Below are 10664 nucleotides of genomic sequence, written 5' to 3' on the forward strand. Positions count from 1 at the left end.
GGGTGCTTTGCTGCAGGAGGGACTGGTGCACTTCACAAAATAGATGGCATCATGAGGAAGGAAAATTATGTCGATATATTGAAGCAACATCTCAAGACATCAGTCTGGAAGTTAAAGCTTGGTCGCAAATGGGTCTTAAAAATGCACAATGACCCCAAGCATACTTCCAAAGTTTTGGCAAAATGGCTTAAGGACAACAAAGTCAAGGTATTGGAGTGGCCATCACAAAGCCGTGACCTCAATCCTATAGAAAATGTGTGGGCAGAACTGAAAAAGCGTGTGCGAGCAAGGAGGCCTACAAACCTGACTCAGTTACACCAGCTCTGTCAGGAGGAATGGGCCAAAATTCACCCAACTTATTATGGGAAGCTTGTGGAAGGCTACCCGAAACGTTTGACCCAATTTAAACAATTTAAAGGCAATGCTACCAAATACTAATTGAGTGTATGTAAACTTGTGACCCACTGGGAATGTGATGAAAGAAATAAAAGCTGAAATAAATAAGTCTCTCTACTATTATTCTGACATTTCACATTCTTAAAATAAAGTGGTGATCCTAACTGACCTAAGACAGGGAATTTTTACTAGGATTAAATGTCAGGAATTGTGAAAAACTGAGTTTAAATGTATTTGGCTAAGGTGTATATAAACTTCCGACTCCAACTCTATATGTTTTGACCATGACAGTTTACAATCTAAGGTAACACCAAGTAATTTAGTCTCCTCAACTTGTTCAACAGCCACACCATTCAATACCAGATTCAGCTGAGGTCTAGAACTTAGGGAATGATTTGTACCAAATACAATGCTCTTATTCTTAGAGATGTTCAGGAACAGTTTATTACTGGCCACCCATTTCAAAACAGACTGCAACTCTTTGTTAATGGTTTCAGTGACTTCATTAGCTGTGGTTGCTGATGTGTATATGGTTGAATCATCATTATACATGGACATACATGCTTTGTTTAATGCCAGTGGCAGGTCATTGGTAAAAATAGAAAAGAATAGTTGGCCTAGAGAGCTGCCCCGCGGTACACCACACTTTATATGTTTGACATTAGAGAAGCTTCCATTTAAATAATATTTAGATAGATAGCTCTGAATCCACGATATGGCAGAGGTTGAAAAGCCATAACACATACGTTTTCTCAACATTTACATTACATTTTAGTCATTTAGCAGACGCTCTTATCCAGAGCGACTTACAGGAGCAATTAGGGTTAAGTGCCTTGCTCAAGGGCACATTTACGTCATTTAGCAGACGCTCTTATCCAGAGCGACTCACCAATTGGTGCGTTCACCCTATAGCCAGTGGGATAATCACTTTACAACTTTAGTCAATAATATAAAAGGCTGCACTGAAATCTAACTAAATCTTCTTATTATCAATTTCTTTCAACCAATCATCAGTCATTTGTGTCATGCAGTACATGTTGAGTGCCCTTCTCTATTAGCATACTGAAAGTCTGTTGTTAAATTGTTTACAGAGAAGTAGCATTGTATTTTCCAACAGTTTGCTAAGAGCTGGCAGCAAGCTGATAGGTCTGCTGTTAGAACCAGTAAAGGCCGCTTTACCACTCTTGGGTAGCGGAATGACGTTGGCTTCCCTCCAGGCCCGAGTACAAATATTTCCCTCTAGGCTCAGATTAAAGATATGACAGATAGGAGTAGCTATGGAGTCAGCTACCATCCTCAGTAGCTTTCCATCTAAGTTGTCAATGCCAGGAGGTTTGTCATTATTAATTGATAACAAAAAAAATCCACCTCTCCCACACTAACTTTACAAAATTCAAACTTGCATTGCTTTTCTTTCATTATTTGTTTTTTTTATACATGAGTGCGATGTCTCACTGTTCGTTGTTGGCATTTCCTGCCTAAATTTGCCAATAAAGTAATCATTGAAATAATTGGCAACATCAAATGGTTTTGTGATGAATAAGCCATCTGATTCGATGAAAGAAGGAGTTGAATTAGTCTTGCTGCCCATAATTTCTGTCACGAATACTGCCGAGGCTGCTCCTCCTCCTTGTTCGGGCAGGCTTCGGCGTTCGTCGTCCCCGGAGTACTAGCTGCCACCGTTTGATGTTTGGATGTTTGGTCATGTCTAGTTTAGTGCACCTGTTTCGTATTCTGTCCTGATTATGTCACCTATAAGTTTCCCTGTGTTATGTTTTGGAGTTGTGTGTTATTGTCGTTTGTCTTTTTTCGGTATATGTTGTGCTTAGTGTAGTTTACGCGTTGCGCGTATTCTTCGCCTCCTGTGTGTTCGAGGCCATTTATTTTGGATTGTCTTTGAGTCTCAGTAAAGTCGTTTTGACTTATCCGCTGTGTCCTGCACCTGACTTCACCACCACTTTCACAAATATACCGTGACAATTTCAAGTACTCCAAAGTTTTTTTTTTTCTCCATCATTCGTTATATTTACATTTACATTTTTGTCATTTAGCAGACGCTCTTATCCAGAGCGACTTACTTTTTATTTTATTTTTTTATACTGGCCCCCCATGGAAATCGAACCCACAACCCTGGCGTTGCAAACGCCATGCTCTATCAACTGAGCTACATCCCTGCCGGGCATTCCCTCCCCTACCCTGGACGACGCTGGGCCAATTGTGCGCCGCCCATGAGTCTCCCGGTCGCGGCTGGCTGCGACAGAGCCTGGATTCGAACCAGGATCTCTAGTGGCACAGTTAGCACTGCGATGCAGTGGCTTAGACCACTGCGCCACTCAGGAGCTCAAATATCATTGATCTTGGCTACATAATACAGTTTCTTCTTCTTTTTGAAGAGTTCAGTCACATAATTTCTCTATTTGCAGTAAGTCAGCCAGTCAGATGTGCAGCCAGACTTATTAGCCACTCCTTTTGCCCCATCTCTTTCAGCCATAAAGTTTTTCAATTCCTTATCAATGGAGCCTTAACAGTTCTAACAGTAAGTTTCTTAACAAGTGCATGTTTATCAATAATTTCAAGAAGCAATTTCATAAATTCATCAAGTGCAGCATCTGGATGCTCCTTATTAATCACATCAGACCAACAAATATTTTTATCATCATCCAAGTAAGAGTCACAACATCATCTTTTGTATGATCTCTTATACACTATTTTAGGCCCAGCTCTTGGAACTTTGGCTTTCCTGGATATAGCCTTAGAACAAAGTTCTACAGTATTAGTAAAAATGTGATCAATACATGTGGATGATCTTGTTCTTGTAGTGTTCGTAAACACTCTGGTAGGTTGATTAATAACCTGAACCAGATTACAGGCACTGGTTACAGTGAGAAGATTCCTCTTGAGCGGACACCTTGATGAAAACCAGTCAATATGCAGGTCCCCAAGAAAGTAGACCTCTCTGTTTACATCACATACACTATAAAGCATTTCACACATATTATTTAGATACTGCCTGTTAGCACTTGGTAGCCTATAGCAACACCCCAAAAGAAAAGGCTTTAGATGTGCCAGGTTAATCTGCAGCCACAACACTTCAATAACACTTGACATAAGATCTTCTCTAAGCATTACAGGGATATGGCTCTCAATATATACAGCAACACCTCCCCCATAAGCATTCCTGTCTCTTCTATAGATGTTATATCCTTGTATTGCTAATGCTGTATCATCAAATTAATTATCTAAATTAGTCTCAGAAATGGTCAATATATTAATGTTATCTGATGTTAGCAAGTTATTGATTTCATTAACCTTATTTCTAAGGCTACATGTATTAATATGGGCTATTTTCATCTCTTTCCAGAGTAGCTTATCAGAGATAGACATAATATGGAAAAGAGCAAACAAAGCAAGATAAAAATATAAATTCAGCAGTCCATTAATCCGTTGGTGTGTGTTAGTGTGTGTGTGTGCTGCGGGGTTGAAGCTACGAACCCATTGGCTTGGCTCTCTCATCCCTTCCAGGCTTTTGGGAGGGACGGTGTACAATGAGCCTGTCATAGCCGATGTAAGCAATGTCCCGATGCGCTCTGGCAGATTGGCTGGGAGAAGTTATTTCCTCTTCTGGCGCACAGTTTCAGGATAGTCCTTGTTGAGGAAGATATACAGTGCTATGAAAAAGTATTTGCCCCCTTTCTAATTTTCTCTACTTTTGCATATTTGTGATACTGAATGTTATCAGATCTTCAACCAAAACCTAATATTAGATAAAGGGAACATAAGTGAACAAATAACACAACAATTACATATTTATTTCATAAACAAAGTTATGCAACACCCAATTCCCCTGTGTGAAAAAGTAATTGCCCCCTTACACTCAATAACTGGTTGTGCCACCTTTAGCCGCAATGACTCCAACCAAATGCTTCCTGTAGTTGTTGATCAGTCTCTCACGTCGCTGTGGAGGAATTTTGGCCCACTCTTCCATGCAGAACTGCTTTAACTCAGTGACGTGTGGGTTTTCAAGCATGAAAACGGGATTAGGTCTGGAATTTGACTAGGCCATTCCAAAACTTCCAATTTGTTGCTTTTTAGCAATTTTCATGTAGACTTGATTGTGTGTTTTGGATCATTGTCTTGCTGCATGACTCAGCTGCGCTTCAGCTTCAGCTCACAGACGGATGGTCTGACATTCTCCTGTAGAATTCTCTGATACAGAGCAGAATTCATGGTTCCTACTATTAAGGCAAGTCGTCCAGGTCCTGAGGCAGCAAAGCATCCCCAAACCATCACACCACCACCACCATGCTTGACCTTTGATATGATGTTCTTACTGTGGAATGCAGAGTTTGGTTTTCGCCAGGCATTACTGGAACCATGTCGTCCAAAAAGTTATACTTTTGAATCATCTGTCCATAGAACGTTCTTCCAAGAGTCTTGATGATCATCCAGGTGTTTTTTGGCAAACTTGAGTCAACTTTTTGGACGAGATGGGTCCCATTATGCCTTGTCCTTGAACCTCAGGAACCTGACCACTATCGGCCTGGGCCTGTCACCTGGGCTGGTGGTGGGTTTTCCAGTCCTGTGGACGCGCTCCACATCAATCTTCCTGTGGTCCATCTTCAGTTTCTCCGAGATTATTTCCTTCACTTTGTTCTCAGACTGCGTCCAGGTCTCATGTGGAGATTCTGTAATTCCGTCCACAACCATGTTGTTTCGCCTTGATTCTCCCTCGAGATAATCTGATTTCTCCGTCATTGTTATCATGGATTCATATACAGAACTGATGTACTCTCTCAATGACTTACAGATTGCTGTCATCTTGCCATTCTCCTTTTTAAACTCATCGAGCTGACCCTGGGAGAACTGTAAACTGTTCTTCAGGTCCTGGACCTCTCCGGTCAGGTCGTCCCTTCTTTTATTAGTTGACTCCAACAGTATTTGGACAAAACACTTGAAGCTATTTTCTTGTTGTTGTATCAACTGCTTGTAGAACTATTTTTGTTTGTTTAAAAGATCCTTCACCTGTGACAGAGAGACACCACTGTCCTCAACGGCACTCCCGCCGGCTTTGGTCTTTGTAATGGTAACAACAGTAGGTTACGCTGTTACTCCTCGCAGTTCCAGATAGGGCATGTCACAAGGAAGATTGAAGACAACAACAAACAGCAGGGGTCTAGAAAGCCACAAGCCCGGACAAACCATCCACAGAGACGAACTAATATCTTTCAGACAGTTAAGATCTAAACCAAGCAAGAACTTGTGCATGCAGATCAATTAGGGTTTCCAATCTCTCCAAAATGATTAAAAGGTCATTTATCTCCTTCACGAGTGCAGTCTCAGTACTATGATGGGGTCTAAAACCAGACTGGAGCATTTTGTATACATTTTTTGTCTTCAGGAAGGCAATGAGTTGTAGTGCAACAGGTTTTTCAAAAAAAATTGAGCGGAATGAGAGATTCGATATAGGCCGATAGTTTTTTTAATTTTCGGGGTCAAGGTTTGTATTTTTCAGGAGAGACTTTATTACTGCCACTTTTAGTGAGTTTGGTACACATCCGGAGGATAGGGAGACGTTTATTATGTTCAACATAGGAGGGGCAAGCACAGGAAGTACCTCTTTCAGTAGTTTAGTTGGAATAGGGTCCAATAGGCAGCTGGAAGGTTTAGAGGCCATAACTATTTTCATGAATGACTGGAACATGTTCCGGGATTCTTCAGATAGCATTGAGGAGTACACCACATCAGTCACTGGCTTCATCAATAAGTGCATCGATGACGTCGTTCCCACAGTGACCGTACGTACATACACCAACCAGAAGTCATAGATTACAGGCAACATCCGCACTGAGCTAAAGGGTAGAGCTGCCACTTTCAAGGAGCGGGACTCTAACCCGGACGCTTATAAGAAATCCCGCTATGCCCTCCGACGAACCGTCAAACAGGCAAAGAGTCAGTACAGGACTAAGATTGAATCGTACTACACCGGCTCTGACGCTCGTCGGATGTGGCAGGGCTTAAAAACTATTACAGACTACAAAGGGAAGCACAGCCGCGAGCTGCCCAATGACACAAGACTTCCAGATGAGCTAAACCACTTCTATGCTCGCCTCGAGGCAAGCAACATTGAAGTATGCATGAAAGTACCAGCTGTTCCGGATTACTATGTGATCACGCTCTCCGTAGCCAATGTGAGTAAGACTTGTAAGCAGGTCAACATTCACAAGGCGCAGGGCCAGATGGATTTCCAGGACGTGTACTCCGAGCATGTGCTGACCAACTGGCAAGTGTCTTCACTGACATTTTCAACATGTCCCTGACTGAGTCTGTAATACCAACATGTTTCAAGCAGACCACCATAGTCCCCATGCCCAAGGACACTAAGATAACCTGCCTAAATGACTACCGACCTGTAGCACTGACATCTGTAGCCATGAAGTGCTTTGAAAGGCTGGTCATGGCTCACATCAACACCATTATCCCAGAAACCCTAGACCCACTCCAATTTGCATACCGCCCCAACAGATCCACAGATGATGCAATCTCTATTGCACTCCACACTGCCCTTTCCCACCTGGACAAGAGGAATACCTACGTGAGAATGCTATTCATTGACTACAGCTCAGCATTCAACACCATAGTGCCCTCAAAGCTCATCACTAAGCTAAGGTTCCTGGGACTAAACACCTCCCTCTGCAACTGGATCCTGGACTTCCTGACGGGCCGCCCCCAGGTGGTAAGGGTAGGTAACAACACATCTGCCACACTGATCCTCAACACGGGGGCCCCTCAGGGGTGCGTGCTCAGTCCCCTCCTGTACTCCCTGTTCATCCATGACTGCATGGCCAGGCACGATTCCAACACCATCATTAAGTTTGCCTCCGACACAACAGTGGTAGGCCTGATCACCGACAACGATGAGACAGCCTATAGGGAGGAGGTCAGAGACCTGGCCGTGTGGTGCCAGGATAACAACCTCTCCCTCAACGTGACCAAGACAAAGGAGATGATTGTGGACTACAGGAAAAAAAAGAGGACTGAGCACGCCCCCATTCTCATCGACGGGGCTGTAGTGGAACAGGTTGAGAGCTTCAAGTTCCTTGGTGTCCACATCACCAACGAACTATCATGGTCCAAACACACCAAGACAGTCGTGAAGAGGGCACGACAAAGCCTATTCCCCCTCAGGAGACTGAAAAGATTTGGTCCTCAAAAAAATTCTACAGCTGCACCATCGAGAGCATCCTGACTGGTTGCATCACCACCTGGTATGGCAACTGCTCGGCCTCCGACCGCAAGGCACTGCAGAGGGTAGTGCGTACGGCCCAGTACATCACTGGGGCCAAGCTTCCTGCTATCCAGGAACTCTATACCAGGCGGTGTTAGAGGAAGGCCCTCAAAATTGTCAAAGACTCCAGCCACCCTAGTCATAGACTGTTCTCTCTGCTACCGCATGGCAAGCGGTACCGGAGTGCCAAGTCTAGGTCCAAAATACTTCTCAACAGCTTCTACCCCCAAGCCATAAGACTCCTGAACAGCTAATCATGGCTACCCAAACTATTTGCACTACTAAGGGCTGTAAGTAAGCATTTCACTGTAATGTCTACACCTGTTGTATTCGGCGCATGTGGCCAATACATTTTTATTTGATTTGATTTGAATGTGTCGGGAGATACAGGATTAAAAAACTTGAGTGTCTCCATTGATCCTAGGTCCTGGCAGTTCTGTGCATGCTCAGGACAACTACATTTTGGAGAAATTAGCAGATTCAAAGAGGAGTCCGTAATTTGCTTTCTTAATGATCATGATCTTTTCATCAAAGAAGTTATTGAATTCATCACTGCTGAAATGAAGGCCATTCTCACTTGGGGAATGCTGCTTTTCAGTTACAATATATAGTGCATTCAGAAAGTCTTCAGGCCCCTTGATCTTTTCCACATTTTGTTACGTTACAGCCTTATTCTAAAATTGATTAAATTGATTTTTTTTCCTCATCAACTTACACAAAATGTTCCATAATGATAAAGTAAAAACTGGTTTTCAGACATTTTTGTAAATGTATTAAAATAAACAACTGAAATATCACATTTAGATAAGTATTCAGACCCTTTACTCAGTACTTTCTTGAAGCACCTTTGGCAGCGATTACAGCCTCAAGTCTTCTTGGGTATGATGCTACAAGCTTGGCACACCTATATTTGGGGAGTTTCTCCCATTCCTCTCTGCAGATCCTCACAAGCTCTGTCAGGTTGGATGTGGAGCATCGCTGCACAGCAATTTTCAGGTCTCTCCAGAGATGTTCGATCTGGTTGAAGTCCGGGCTCTGGCTGGGCCACTCAAGGACATTCAGAGACTTGTCCCGAAGCCACTCCTGTGTTGTCTTGGCTGTGTGCTTAGGGTTGTTGTCCTGTTGGAAGGTGAACCTTCCACCCAGTCTAAGGTCATGTGCTCTGGAGCAGGTTTTCATCAAGGATCTCTCTGTACTTTGCACCGTTCATCTTTCCCTCGATCCTGACTAGTCTCCCAGTCCCTGCCGCTAAAAACATCCCCACAGCATGATGCTGCCACCACCATGCTTCACCGTAGGGATGGTGCCAGGTTTCCTCCAGACTTGACACTTGGCATTCAGGCCAAAGAGTTCAATCTTGATTTCATCAGACCAGAGAATCTTGTTTTTCCACTCTACCATAAAGGCCTGATTGGTGGAGTGCTGCAGAGATGGTTGTCCTTCTGGAAGGTTCTCCTATCTCCACAGAGGAACTCTAGAGCTCTGTCAGAGTGACCAGCCGGTTCTTTGTCACCTCCCTGACCAAGGCCCTTCTCCCCCGATTGCTCAGTTTGGCCGGGCGGCCAGCTCTAGGAAGAGTCTTGGTGGTTCCAAACTTCTTCCATTTAAGAATGATGAAGGCCACTGTGTTCTTGGGGACCTTCAATGCTGCATATATTAATGTCATATTCCCATCAAGTGTCCCTCTACAGCTGATGCTGAGGAGTACAGGAATATTAAAAAACTGGTTCTCAATAAAATGTACAAAATGTGTGCACTCCCAATTTGCAGTTCTCCAACATTGTTGCACATTGGAAAGGTGCAACTCATGACTCAAGGATTTTCCAAAACTCCTCTTTGTATGCTCAGCTTGAAGGAGGACAACATTGTGGAATCATACTTTGTGACAGTGGGTTTGCACAGACCAACTTCTTGTTCACCCCCTATCTTCATGCAGTGGGACCTGAGCAACAACGGTACAACCAAGCTCATATCCGCACCAGAGGTGTAGTGGAGCGCATGTTTGGTGTATGGAAGAGTCGTTTCCAGTGTCTCAGAAACACATTGCGCTTTCCATCAAAAAGATGCTGCATTGTCATAATTGCAACAGCAGTGCTTCACAATTACCTCAAACAGCATGGCTGACCAGGTCCTCGCATTGAAGATGAGGATGACCCAGATGTTCCCATGGTTGAGGCAGACAATGACAGAAATGAACAAGCCAGCAGAGATGCTTTTGCTATGCAGTACTTCTCACAACAAAGATAGCTCAAATTATTGAAGCAAACAATAGCCATGGATTGTTAACAAAAATATTTTTTATTCACAAATGGAAATATCGGGACCCCGAACTGGTGCTGGTTCGAGAAGAACATTGGTACTGCTGCTGCTTCATGTTTCTCTCCTCCTCCTTCATAGCCAACACAGGATTTGCATCTTCATACCATGCTCTTCTTTTAAATACATTAGTTTGCACTCATGAAATACCATGGCAGTTTCTCATGCATGCTCAGCCTCTTTGTCTTTGTCCTCCAGCCCTGGTTAGTGACACAATCTTCCCTTCTAGCTGCTGTAGATGTAGCTGGCTGACCTTCATACTGTGTTATCCCTTACAAGCCATGATGATCATCTGCCTCTAGAAAATGATTACATTGTTGCATTAGAGAACATCATTTCTTCAAGAGTTGAGTTCATTACATAGGTTTTATTATGGGAGTGCAAAAGATGACTGACAACATTCCATATTCCCTGCAGTCTGGCACATGTTGAATGAATGTGTCCTACCAAATGAGGATTGGAACAGTCCACCATCTGAACAGTCCAAAAGGTCATCATCAGGGATACCTTCCAGGGGTTGCTGGCTATCAATGATCCCAGTCAACAAGTCCCCCAGCTCATCTGTCGCTGATCTTACCAGTCTTGAAACACTCCCTATGAGTGTCTTCTTTAAGTAGATTTTTATGTTTTTACACAGGAAAGACAAGACAATATAGACATTATATTA

The 10664-nt window shown here is 43.3% G+C and overlaps 1 pseudogene across 1 annotated transcript; it reads left to right on the forward strand.

Annotated features, from left to right (window-relative positions):
* The first annotated feature begins 9347 nt into the window (after positions 1-9347).
* Positions 9348-9928, forward strand: LOC311106793 (putative nuclease HARBI1; annotated as a pseudogene). Its single transcript has one exon. The product of its transcript is annotated as a putative nuclease HARBI1 (transcript).
* The last annotated feature ends 736 nt before the right edge of the window (positions 9929-10664 follow it).

The sequence above is a fragment of the Coregonus lavaretus genome (assembly GCF_964263955.1).
Source record: "Coregonus lavaretus genome assembly, chromosome: 31".
NCBI lineage: Eukaryota > Metazoa > Chordata > Actinopteri > Salmoniformes > Salmonidae > Coregonus > Coregonus lavaretus.